This window comes from Hydra vulgaris, chromosome 14 (assembly GCF_038396675.1).
Source record: "Hydra vulgaris chromosome 14, alternate assembly HydraT2T_AEP".
Classification (NCBI taxonomy): domain Eukaryota; kingdom Metazoa; phylum Cnidaria; class Hydrozoa; order Anthoathecata; family Hydridae; genus Hydra; species Hydra vulgaris.
This window is the reverse complement of record NC_088933.1, coordinates 35,407,490-35,420,836: the sequence shown is the minus strand read 5'-3', so window position 1 is coordinate 35,420,836 and position 13,347 is coordinate 35,407,490.

Here is a 13,347-nt window from a genome sequence, read left to right as displayed (position 1 = left end):
CTTTAATTATTAACATTATCTAATATACTTTATGTATACAAAAAATATTTTTCCAAATATATGAGTCATTATTGAGTGGCGAAAAAAGTCAATTATCTCAATATCAAAAAAATGGATATACCACATTTTAAAAATAAACTCTTCATATGCATGTGTATATATGTTTATATATATATATATATATATATATATATATATATATATATATATATATATATATATATATATATATATATATATATATATATATATATATATGTATATATATATATATGTAGATATGTATATATATATATATATATATATATATATATATATATATATATATATATATATATATAGATATATATAGATATATATATATATATATATATATATATATATATATATATATATATATATATATATATATATATATATATATGTATATATATGTATATATAGTATATATATATATATGTATGTATATATATATATATATATTTATATATATATAGGGGAAAGGCGCCAATGATGGCATACCGGTCATATTTCCATTAAAATTGATTTTGATAAAAAAATGATTAGACCTACATGACTATACTGACTTTACATTAGTTTTAGTGAATAAAACGTCCCTTGTGCACAAGTATTGTTTTTATAATCAACGACAATCGATTTTGAGATGTGCTGTTGTAGTTTTATTTCCTTCAGATAATTAAGATTGTGATTTTACTATTAACTGTGCAGAAATGAATTTTTCATGCATTTTATATTCAAGTTTTGTGCATTTAGTGGAATAGTTACTTTAATTTTATCTTTTGAACAAAGCAGACACAGCTTGTTTTAATGAAAATGATGACTTTTACCCATGATGGCATACTGACGAGTTGGGGGTGTTGAAATATTGAAGAGTTGGGATAACTTTTTTTTTTTTATAAGAAAAACTTATTTTTTAGTAAAGTTAAAAGAAAACTATGCTCCAAAATTTTTTATTGGTCCAAAAAATACGTAAAACGCAATATATCCTATGCGCATGCGCAAAATTATACAATGCTGGTTTTTAGCATGAAATAGTAAATTAGGATGGTTTCGAGTAATTTCTGACTTTTCTGAGGGAAAACTCTAAAGTTAAATGAAATCATTAAGTTACCCTCGATCCTAACTAGCCCCATCCTCCCCTATGCCATCATAGGAGCATTGGTTGCCTATGATGGCATACTTGTGCTTTTTTTTACAATAAGAATAACTTATGAAAAATATAAAACTGATAAAAACACCCAGGGTAATTATTGTTCTAGATGTAACAAGGAATGTATCCATATCAAAACTCTTATTATTGGTCTTCAGGATACTGAATAATGAAGCTTCAAAGTTAAGTATGCCATCATAGGCGCCTTTCCCCTATATGTACGTATATATATTTATATATATATATATATATATATATATATATATATATATATATATATATATATATATATATATATATATATATATATATATATATTTATATATATATATATATATATATATTTATATATATATATATAAATATACATATATATATATATATATATATATATATATATATATATATATATATATATATATATATATATTTATATATACATATATTTTTTTCTTTATTCTTTATTAGAATATTTAACACAATAATTACAAACATATCAATAAGAAAAATTACATGCAAAGAAATCGTTAAAAATGAATAAATAAAAATAAAGAATAAAGATAAAGAACGCGGATACTCAAAGAAGACCATACAGGTCTTGTCACCGAGAACCGCTGTTGAAGAACTTTGAACTTAGTAAATATAAATAAAATAAATAAATACAAATTTTAAACTTTTCCGTTCGTGATACAAATTATTTACAAACATTACGAATTAAAACAAAAATTAAAGTAAACAAGTAAATAATAAATGACTACAGTACAATTAATGTCTGTGCAACTTTTAACAAAATTCAAATAATGGTGTTTAAATATAGTTTCTCATATAAACTTTAAATCAATATTATATAAAAGTAAAATATAAATGAGTGATGACAAAACTGGGTACAATTAAAAGTATATAAATATATTTTCAATTGAGAAAATTACTTTTTTTAGTTTTCTTTTGAACATATAATAATTCCATTCATGAGAAAAATCAAAATTTTTTAAAATTATTTGGTTCCATAAAAAAGATCCACGAAAAAGAAATGCAAAATTTACCAAAGTTTGTTTGAAATTTTGGTTGTTTAATATAGTTATCATTTCCTAAAGAATATTTATTTTTTTCTTTTAAAGAATATAAATCAAAAAATTAAGCTGGAGATGAGTTGGTTTTACATTTAAACATAAAAGAAAGAAACATTTACTTGATATATATATTAAAAACATTCATGTTAAATAAGAGTGGCTTTGAGTGAGTAAAACGATTTTTAAAATTTATAAGACGTGCAATATGCTTCTGCTGACAATAAAGTAGCTTTAATTTACTTTTATGGGTACTACCCCATGCAATATTGGCATAATTAATATGACAGTGTATAAAAGAGTAATAAAGTTGAGTTAATGAATGTTTGTTTAAAACACTTCTTGCTTTATATATACCTCCAATGCTTTTTGCAATTTTGTTGCATAAATGTCCGATGTATTTCTTCCATGATAAATTTTCATCTACAATGATACCTAAGAAATTTGTGAAAATTACTCTTTTATTTGAATATTATCAATATGAAGAAGAGGCATATTACTTGGAAGTAAATGTTTTTTAAATTGTGGATGATAGAAAATCCATTTAGTTTTATCAATGTTAAGTGAAAGTTTATTTGACTTGAACCAGTCTGATATTTTTGATAGTTCAATGTTTATATCATAAAAAAGTTAATTGATGTTATTATTAGATAGGAATAGGTTTGTATCATCAGCAAACATTATAGTTGTTAACTTTGAGACTTCATAGAGATTGTTAACATAAATCAGAAATAATAAGGGCCCATAAATAGATCCCTGTGAAACACCACTGGTTATTTTAGATAATCTTGAAGATCCGTCGACATACACAAGTTGTTTGCGATGTTTTAAATAGCTTTTTAGTAGTTTTAACGCATTACCGGTGATACCATAATGTTTAAGTTTTTTAAACAGTATTTCATAGTCGATTGTGTCAAAAGCCTTAGATAGGTCTATAAAGACGCCTAAAGTAAACTCTGACTTTTCGAATGAATAGTTATACTACGAGTAAGATGAATTATTGCATGTTCAGTAGAGTTACTTCTTTTAAAACCGTATTGATTTTTGTAAAGTATATTATTAACAGCAAGATGATTAGATATTTGGTTGAACAGAATTCTTTCTAAAATTTTTGAAAAAACAGTGAGGATAGATATTGGTCGGTAATTACTGACATTTGATGGTTCACCTCCTTTAAATATAGGCTTTATTTTGGCTATTTTCAATTGATCGAGGAAAATTCCTTGATTTATACAACATTTAAAAACTTCAAAAAGAATACGTTTTTTGGTATCTCGTGAATCTATGACTATATTACAATTAATATCATCAGGACCAACTGCTTTATTAGTTTTAAGCATTTTAAAAGCACTTTTCAATTCTGAAGAAGATACTTCAAATCTATCTAAACTAGAGATTAATGGAAACACGTAATCAATTTTTAATTGATTACGTGTTTCCATTAATCTCTAATTATATATGGAATATTTTTGGCTAAATTAGGGCCAACAGACACGAAATATTTATTTAATTCTCTTGCTATTTGTTTGGGTTCATATAAAAATATGCCATCAACTTTTATAGTGTTAGGCACAGAGCATAATTTTAATTAACTATTTCCAGTAATTTGACTTATAATTTGCCATGTGCATTTTGAATTATGCTTATATTTTTCTAGTAAATCATAGTAATATCGCTTTTTAAATTGTTTTCTTTGACTTTCAAACATTTTAGCGTAATTTTTATAAATAACTTTATTTTCTAGTGTCGGTTTTTTTAAGTACTTTATATACAGTTTTGCTTTATTTTTGAGGATTTCCTAAGATCTTTATTGACCCATGGTGACTTTAAACTTTTATTGGTTATAATAAATTCACGTTTTGGAAAATTTGCATCATATATTTCATAGAAAGTTTGAAAGAATGTATCGTATACTTCATTAGCTTTAAATGAACTGTTAATATGGTTTCAATTTATTAAAGATAGTTTATCCTTAAACGATGCTAGATTTGCATCGGTGAAAAAACGTTTGATAATAACTTTTTTATGTTGTTGTATTAATTTGTTGTCAATATTAACAGAGAAAAAAAATAGGGAAGTGTTCAGAAACGTTACTTTTTATTATACCTTTTTTAAGAGTTTCATTAAAGATATCGGTTGTTATAATGTTGTCAATTAAGGTAGCTGAAGTTGAAGTTACTCTAGTAGGTTTGTTAATTAGTAAAATTGCTCCATGTTCGAATAAGTCATCGTAAAATTTTTTAGTGTTGTTATTAACGTGATATTCAAAACAATTTAAATTTACGTCACCAATTATATAATTTAGTTTCTTTTCCTTTAAACTATTTTTTTAAATATCATTACACAAAAATGCATTAAAACTTTCAATATGGCCAGATGGTGAGCGATAACAGCAGCTTATAAGTATGTTTTAGAACTATTGGTTAAAAGTTAAATTGTTAAAAATTATTTATTGTCATCAGAAATACTCATCTCAGGCGTTTCAAATTTCTGGAGGACCTTGGAGCGCAAAAGTATTTTATTATTTAAGTGAAGTTTTCACTAAGAAAAGTACTTTAAATACGCAATCATTAGAAATCAATTTATTTGATATAAATTACGTGCAAAATAACTTTGCAATAAACCATTTGATAGATAATACTTAGTTTTATTAAATTATGCAATAAAAAAATGACGCTCTAAATATTAATAAATTTTTTTTGCTTATAAGTAACACAAAAAATATTATTAAATAAATTAAAAAATTAAAAAATACCTTTTTTAAAAACAGTTAAAAATGCAAACGACATGATAGTTATGCAGAAATATATACATTTTATAAAAGCCAGATGTTTAAGCTATAAAATGGTATATAATAATGTCATTTTTGAGAATGTTTTTTAAATACTTTTTTCCACCATCTGGCCCACTGTGCATAAGCGGAAATATAAAACAACCGAGACTATTTTTCTATACATTTGTCTTTGGCGCAGCTAAACCATAAATAATTTATAAAATTGTATTACTTTTTAGTGAACACGACTGAAAACTGTGCACAAAAAGTACGTGACAAACGTTATCACTTATTTTTGTACTATAAAAAACAAAGTTTTATTATTGTAAAACATAAAAAACGATGGAATTTATTTAATTTTTGAGCTCTATGTTAATTTAAAAGAATTTGTCACAATGTAATTGTATGGCTCAAAGCTCAACGGATATTCTGAAGCAAAATTTAGCCGAAAACGAGCGCTAATCTCTGTGCGCGGACATGTTTTGTAGTAAATATTGGCTACTTTCTAGCGCCTATCCTATATCGTAGGTTACTTATATAATATATATTTTAATTGCATCAAGTAATTCATAAAAAAAATTTTCTAACGGTACCAAATATGTGGCATTTTGTTTAACTTTTAAACAAAATATCAACTATAGCATAAGTACAGTTTTTGTTGAAAAAAACTCCGGTTTCCCGCCTTAGTTCACTTGAGAAAAATCTAATATTCAAACAAACAAAAAACGTCAACTGTTATTAGAATATAGGCTATTATTATAATAAATAATAATTTATTAAAAAATTTTAAATTAATACCTATGCTAAACATCTTAAATATGAATTTTCAACATGTTGCAAAGAGCTTGAGGGAAGACCGGGGCTAGTTGGCTCGGTTTTTACTCTATGAACTCTGTAGCCCTAACAGTACATTTTTTTGAAAATGTTAAAGTGTAGTCTTAAAGAGTATCAATTTGGGTAACTTATAAAATTTGCATTCGCTAACAAAAAAAAATTCTTGGAGCTGTTCCGGGCCTTCAAAAAAAAAATTGCGCCAACTTACCCCACCACGGTGTAAGTTGGCGCAGACTATAAAAATGATTATTAACTATTTTTTTTTTGTAAAGTAAAAAGGAAAAGGAAGCGATGTTCCAAAATTTACGTTTTTGTACGCATATATCTCAATATCGCGCATGTCCGAATTCTGACAATACAATAGTAAATGATGAAATGGTCGATTAGGAAGGTTTTGTGTAATTTTTGTCACTTTCTGATGAAAGGCTCTGAAGATAAACGCAGCTTGTCAACATACCCTTGCGGCTAACTAGCCCCGGTCTCCCCTACAAAACTCGTATTTGCTTTAAAAATTATTTGAGTCAAATAATATTAAAGTAAAAATTTTTGGGTTTTTTGCTTTGTATACAGACTACATCCTTTAATATATAAAAACTCTACTCGCACTTTCGTTTTTATTCTTATAAATTTATTTTGTAAATACAATAGAATTTATCATTACAAAGTATTTACAAAGAACGCATTTTAATTTTTACAAAGAAGATATAGGCAACTTAGTTATCTATCATTGTAATAGTGCTTTATGAAGTATGTTACAGGATTGCGTTTGGTTTTCTCGTTAATAAATTTTTATGTTATTTATGCATTGCACTCGTGATAAAGCGACGTATAATGTCCGAAGACTGGTTTTGACAGATATAATTTCTTGAACGTTTGCCTCTAATTTTGTTGATCGTCATCGCGAGTGATAGTCGAACTGGAAACTAATGTCGACGCAGACGAAATGTTAGTCTGGTTGTTCGAGCATATCGTAATTCGATGGACGAAAACGAATTTGCCTTTGAAGCTGACGATCGTAATTCTGCAGCCGATTAGATGTCTCTCAAGCCTTTTGATGGTAAGTCTCGTTCCATTGCATAATCCGTTTTTGAGGTTGAGATTCCTCAATAACAATACCATTGCGCCGATCTTTATTTTTAAGTCATGCAGCGGATATCCAGGCAGAGTAATGCTGTTGAGGAGTTTTAGAGGAATATGCGTTTTGTCGACATTTTTCTCGCATTTAGCTTTGTCGATACTTTGGTAATTTTTTTTCCGGTCTAGGTAATATGGGTAAAACCTCATTGTTAATCGCTAGAGAATCAATGCTTTTTATGAGTTAGAATGACTTTTTCTGAAAATGTATTTATCCCTTCGGGTAATATTCTTTCTCCAAAAACGCCGCTAATGAGATGTGGCTAAGAAACTGATGTGGTACCTCTATTTTTCCGTCATTGTTTTGTTCTATTTCGCCATTGTCAATTTATAGTCGGAATTCAGCCCATCAAGATGCGTTGGAGTGTGCTAACATGCTTCATCTTTATGTGAAGGTTTTAAAATGACTCCATAAAGGCGATTGCTTGATTGACGACTCCACAAATGGTTCCTTGGATGCTTTTGGAACTACCAGAGGCACTTGTCGAAAGTCGCTACCAAGAACAAAAATTCCCCCCCTCCCTCCCAAATGATATTTCAGTTTTTATAATGTTGCGTAACGAAGTATGTACTGCCTCTATTCTAAATGGAGGCACCATTAACCCTTCTTTCCAGATAGCCGCATCAATTTGCCGGGGAAAATTGGTACGTTTGTTTCGGTTTTTGAGCAGCAATGTGCAGTTAGCTGCCGATAGAGGCACTGGCAAGTTGAATGCAGAATGCACTGCTTGTCCAAGTGGCAACAAAGTAGCAGCAACATCAAAGCACGAGGCGGTAAGAACCTTTTGCTTTGACAAGCAAAAATGTGGGTAATGGTTGTGTATAGGTGTGTATTGCCCGAACCGCCTGGCCCATCAATGAATAGGCATCTTTTGTCACGATTGCTGCATGCAAGAACGGCATCTGCAGCTGCTTTTTGTCTTTCATTCAGAGTCGAGTACAGCTTGGCAGCCTTTTGCTTACATTCTACAATGTTTATTGTGGTTTCATTAGGCATTGGCAAAGTAATTTTCGGCGCTGGTATAATGGTGATGATATCGTAGCTCCGCGAGTGTATAGTAGCATGACCTGAAGGAAGTAGCGCTCTTCTTCTATTGGACTGACCGTATACATACGCCCAAATTCTTTCTGTCTCATTTTCGTGGTGTTTATCCCATTGATGTTCTATTAAAAAAAAAAATCCTTTAATAATTTGCAGAACAAAAACTGTTCCGAATCGATGCTCGTGCTTTTTTGGGCTGCTTTTTCTTTAAAAAAGTTTCTAGAACGCTCTTTTAATTGGAACTATGCCGTTAAAGTTGTTTTTTTTGCGTTAGTTCATTAATTGCGCTGGCTTTGTAACCTGGTTGGAGGTAAACAGTTTGAAATTCTGGTAGAAGTACGGCTAGGCGATCGCATTTCCATATCTAAGCCGAATGTTCTCCACGTAGCTTCTTGCAGACTAACATATTGTGCATCTATATGGGCCAAAAATCGTCATTTACAGGTTGTCGCTGGAGCTGCTGCTTTCGTTGAATACTTATCGCTGCTTTGTCAGGTCATTTGTAAATATACTTGTACAGGTAATTCGATGTGAGGTAGATATATTTGTATAGGTACTTCGATGTTATGGTAAAAATATATCAATGATAGCGCAAAATTCGATGCTGATGTAACCAACTCTCACATCAACGTCGAAATTTGCGCTACTTTGATAGTAAGTATTTTTTGTATTGCACTACCCATCAATTATTGGTTCGTCCATGATTTGTGCCAATGTAGCGACCTGTATCTCTCCTAAAGTATTATGGATAGCCATCAGTTTCCAGAGAAGTCATATCCTTAAATGTATTGGGGAATCGTTTTGATTATACGCCATCGATCATGCATGGTGCAATAGCATTTGTTGTACTGCAGATTCCGTGCATCATCATAGTCGCTTCGATTTCGTGAAGATGGTTTTCTGACTCTCGATCTGGGATTTCACACTGATAATACGATCGGCGTCTTCAGGTGTTCTTATTTTGTTGTTGTCATCTATAATGAATAATAAACGACAGTGAGGTAAGCCGTATTTTTGAAACTCAATAACACCCATGTATGCGATGACACGCCCAAGAATTTCGTCTTTTAAAATTTTATCTGATATTGTTTTTAATTTGATATGGAATACTCTTGCCACTATATCTGGTCTGTCCGATGATGCTTGATGTGGCAAAAGATTTTCTGTAATTTCTGTCCATTTTGGATTGCATGTAATCCTAACATACGGATTTCCGTATTTTGCGACAATAGCGATTACGTCTTGATAAGATTGTATAATTGCTCTTGGAGTCCCTGGAAACGTTCAAGGTAATATAATCCGTTGCTAAATGATCTGTTAAGATGCAGTAATGTTTGGCTCGGTTTGATTTAGTCGATCGTAATTTAGGCAATTTTGTTCTAATCTAACGTATGCGTCCACAATATAGTGCTGGAAGAGTTTGCCAGCGAGTAAAACTGGGTTGTACTCATTTGATCTAATCGCCAGTCGATAACTAAACTACTTCATTTGTGTAAAGCAAGCACTTTTTTTTTGTTTTTTTTTTTTGTTATTTAGGGTCCCCAAGAAGACCTAACGGTCTTGTCACAGAGCTCCGCGGATGTGCATTTAACTAGAAAGTTCACGCATCCTTCATTACCACGACGCAAAAATATGTACAGAGTTCGTTTCGAACCTGGACCTTCTGCTTATAAAGCAGCGCTCTAACCCTTGTTCCACGGCTGCTCTAACCACCGTGCGGTGACCAAAGCGTGATTGCTTCGTTATTGAAGCGATCACGCTTTGGTCAAATTTGGATGCCGCCTAATTTCACTTTTTCGAAAGAGAAACGGATAAGTGAATGAATTGCAATGGAAATCGATATCGTTAATAAATTACCTTTGACGACTGTAGTAATTCATTGTCTTCCAGCAAAAATATCGCTGCTGATTCGTCCGTGATCAGCGTGTTGTATTGTTGTCAATCCAAGTCGGGACCAATGTCAAAAACTAATTGAACCTACAGCGCTGCATGTCGCTCTTCATGCGCCTATTTTTCTTCAATTTTGACTACATCTTTTATTTCACAAAAATATTTGGCGTACGAGTTTACTCGTTCAAGCAACTGGTTCAAATAGAGCATCAACTGCTTATCACATTTGGTACTCGTGACATTCCCCATTAGTTCATTAGTTGCCGCTGCCACTGTCGAATCAAGAATAAAGAACTGTAAATATTGACGCGCGTCTGTACCAATCAACTGCAAAGAGTTAATTTGATGGTAAATCTGTCCGTAGATTCAAAAGCAATATGGCCCACCTCCTCGTCGTTTGTCGATATTTGCTCCCATTAAAGCCATAGCTAGTGCGCTGTTGTAATGTCGAATATATGATCTGAAGTTTGCGCTATTTCTGTATTTCCATCCTGCAGCTATTGTAATTCTAGTGGATAATTTTGATTTGATAAATTAATGGTATCAAAATTGCAGCAGCCGTTGTATTTGTTCTTTCTTATCGTTATACTCAGCTGCAAAATGAAGAGTGCCGCAACGGATGCACTGATGGTTCATTTTTCCAATATATTGTTCTTCTAGTAGTATTAATTTGAACGTACCATCAAGCAATGTTAGGGCTAGTTGGCGTGTAAGATTTCTATTCTAACTTTGCCGAAAATGTTAATGTCGTACTCGATTAAGTTGCAATTGCCTCTGCTGCATGTTCACCTGATTCGGTTAGACGCTGTTTCAATGCCGTTGTCGATCTTACTCGTACCCTCGTTCGCCTTGTTCTGAAGTTACTGATTGTCGTCGTTGTCGATGTCGTTCGAGGTCTAGTGCAAGTCGTTGTCCACGCTGTTCGGGTGTTTATTTTCTCGTTGAATCTTTTTTTTAATCGCATTCAATAGCAAATTGTCCTCGCTTTGCGAAGTTAACAGTTACATATAGTTCATAGCCATTATGTATTAGCTTAGAAAAAATAAAGAAATCTCTGCAGAGAATACAAAAATGATTAAAATCAAGGTGCTTGTACAAATCTTTTGGTTTTTCTATAAAATTCTAAGCGACAAATTTAAAAGTCGAAAAGTTCTAGAAATTTTAGAAAGGTTCCAGGTAGTTTAAGAGGTTATAGAAATATTGAAAAAGTTCTGGAAACTTCGAAAAGTGCTAGAACTCCGAGAAGTCCTAGATAATTCGGAAAGGTTCTAGAAAGTTCGAGAAGTTAAAAAAATTTTGGAAAAGTTCTAGAAACTTTGGAAAAGTTCTAGAAACTTTGGAAAAGTTCTAGAAACTTTGGAAAAGTTCTAGAAACTTTGGAAAAGTTCTAGAAACTTTGGAAAAGTTATAGAAACTTTGGAAAAGTTCTAGAAACTTTGGAAAAGTTATAGAAACTTTTGCAATTTTGGCTTTAAAAAAATTAGTTCAATTTAACAAGCCATTGTTTAGTTTACACGTAAAGTCTTTTAATTAATCACAACATACATTTAATGCTTTTATCAGTTTATCAAAAGCTTTTGACACAGCCATTCACGACATTTTAAAAAACTTAAAAAACTTGAACTCTACGAAATAAGTGAAGAATTAATATAACGATAAAAATGCTACTTGTCAAATAAGAGGCAATTCGTCTACTATAAGGATGAACTGGTTTCTATTAGTCTTCAAATTGAAACATTATTTCAATAATACAAATGATTTTTGGTGTTGCAGGCAAAACTATCTCTATTCCACTCTTTTTTTAATGAAGGAGATATAGGACTCGGCAGAAGTGAGACAACCTAATAATTCTAGTCAGGAATGTTGCCTAATTACTGCTATTTAATGTAAACAAATTTTTTGCCCTCTTTTTAGATGACATACACACTAAGTATAGGGATTAAGTGGGACAAAGAATAAAGTTGTTGTCCACTCTTACCTGTCAACTTTGCGTAACTTTAATAGTGGTAATCTCTAAAAAAGTTTTTGCGGCAATTACATTATTATATTTTTTAGTCATTTTGAAAGCAGCTTTGCTCATACTTTTGTCTTTTTCATTCTTAATTTATATTTGTTGTTAAGAGCAAAAAAGCTTTGAACCCTTTTTACCTCAGCCTAAATAGGGAATATCTACAAGTTATTTTATTACTAAATAAAATTATAATTTTATAATAGCTCATAGAAATAACTGTAAACTTATAAATATTAAAAATAGAGTTTTTTATCAAACCTAATAGCCTTTGATATTCAAGAGTTAATAAAAAAAAGTCAAACTTAAAATATTTCACGAAACATTTGGGAACTTGCCATTGGCTATTTTTGTATTTTTAATCTAAACTTAACTTTGAAATAAAGAGTTTGCTCATTAAATACATGTTTTGTATATACTTATAGCCTATATAAGGCTAGAAACTATTTGGATAAGAAAAATTTAAAACAAAAAATCAACTCATTTATTTATAGCTATATAAACAACATAGTTATGAAAACTATATAAACATAACTATATAAGCTAATTTCAATTTAACTAAAAGTATGTCACAGTGTCTTTATCACCATCAGAAACTTGCAATGCGCGTAATACTTTTTTCAAATCTTTTTTCGAACACGAAACTTTTATTTAAAGATATAAGTATTTTAATCGTTTATGAACCAAACATTTATAGTGCTTTATGCTTTATGTTTTGTTGTATGAATAACCCATTATTAAATGTTTTTAAAAGTTTATATACCCTTAAAGCAAAGAGCAAATTTAGTTAGCATATTAATAGCTGTTTTAACGAATCCTTATGTCAAACAAAGTTTAATAAACTTCGTATAACAAGCACCTAATCATCAAACGAGCACCTAATCATCGTAACGAACGTAACGAGCACCTAATCATCGAAATAAAATAGTTCAGCCCAATACCGATTTTTCAATCTCTTTTCCAGTTTTTAAAAATAAGTTAGAGAATGTCGTTTTTTTAACGTATTTTAATATGTTAAAATGTTTTTGAGATTTTTAACCATTTATTTTTTCAAATATTTTATGTCAAGTGTATTAGATTGTTATTTTGATTTAAACTACTTGTATTATATTATGTAACCAAAATAAATTGAAAGATTAAAAAAAAGATCCAACAAAGACCTTACGTTCTAATTGTAGATCAACGCAGAGAACATTTAACCAGGAATTTCACACCTCCTTAACATATTTGTCGCATATTTTTCCTAACACTAGATTGCGCGTACAAATTGAATAAACATTAACTATAGTATGTAATAATCTAGTTAATAATGCAATGTTAGTTTTGCTATGAATTTAATAAATATCTGTTTTATTGGACTTAATTTACCTAAAAATGTTCCAAATATAATGAGTCAAATAAATTAAACAAATAATGTCTTATAAAATA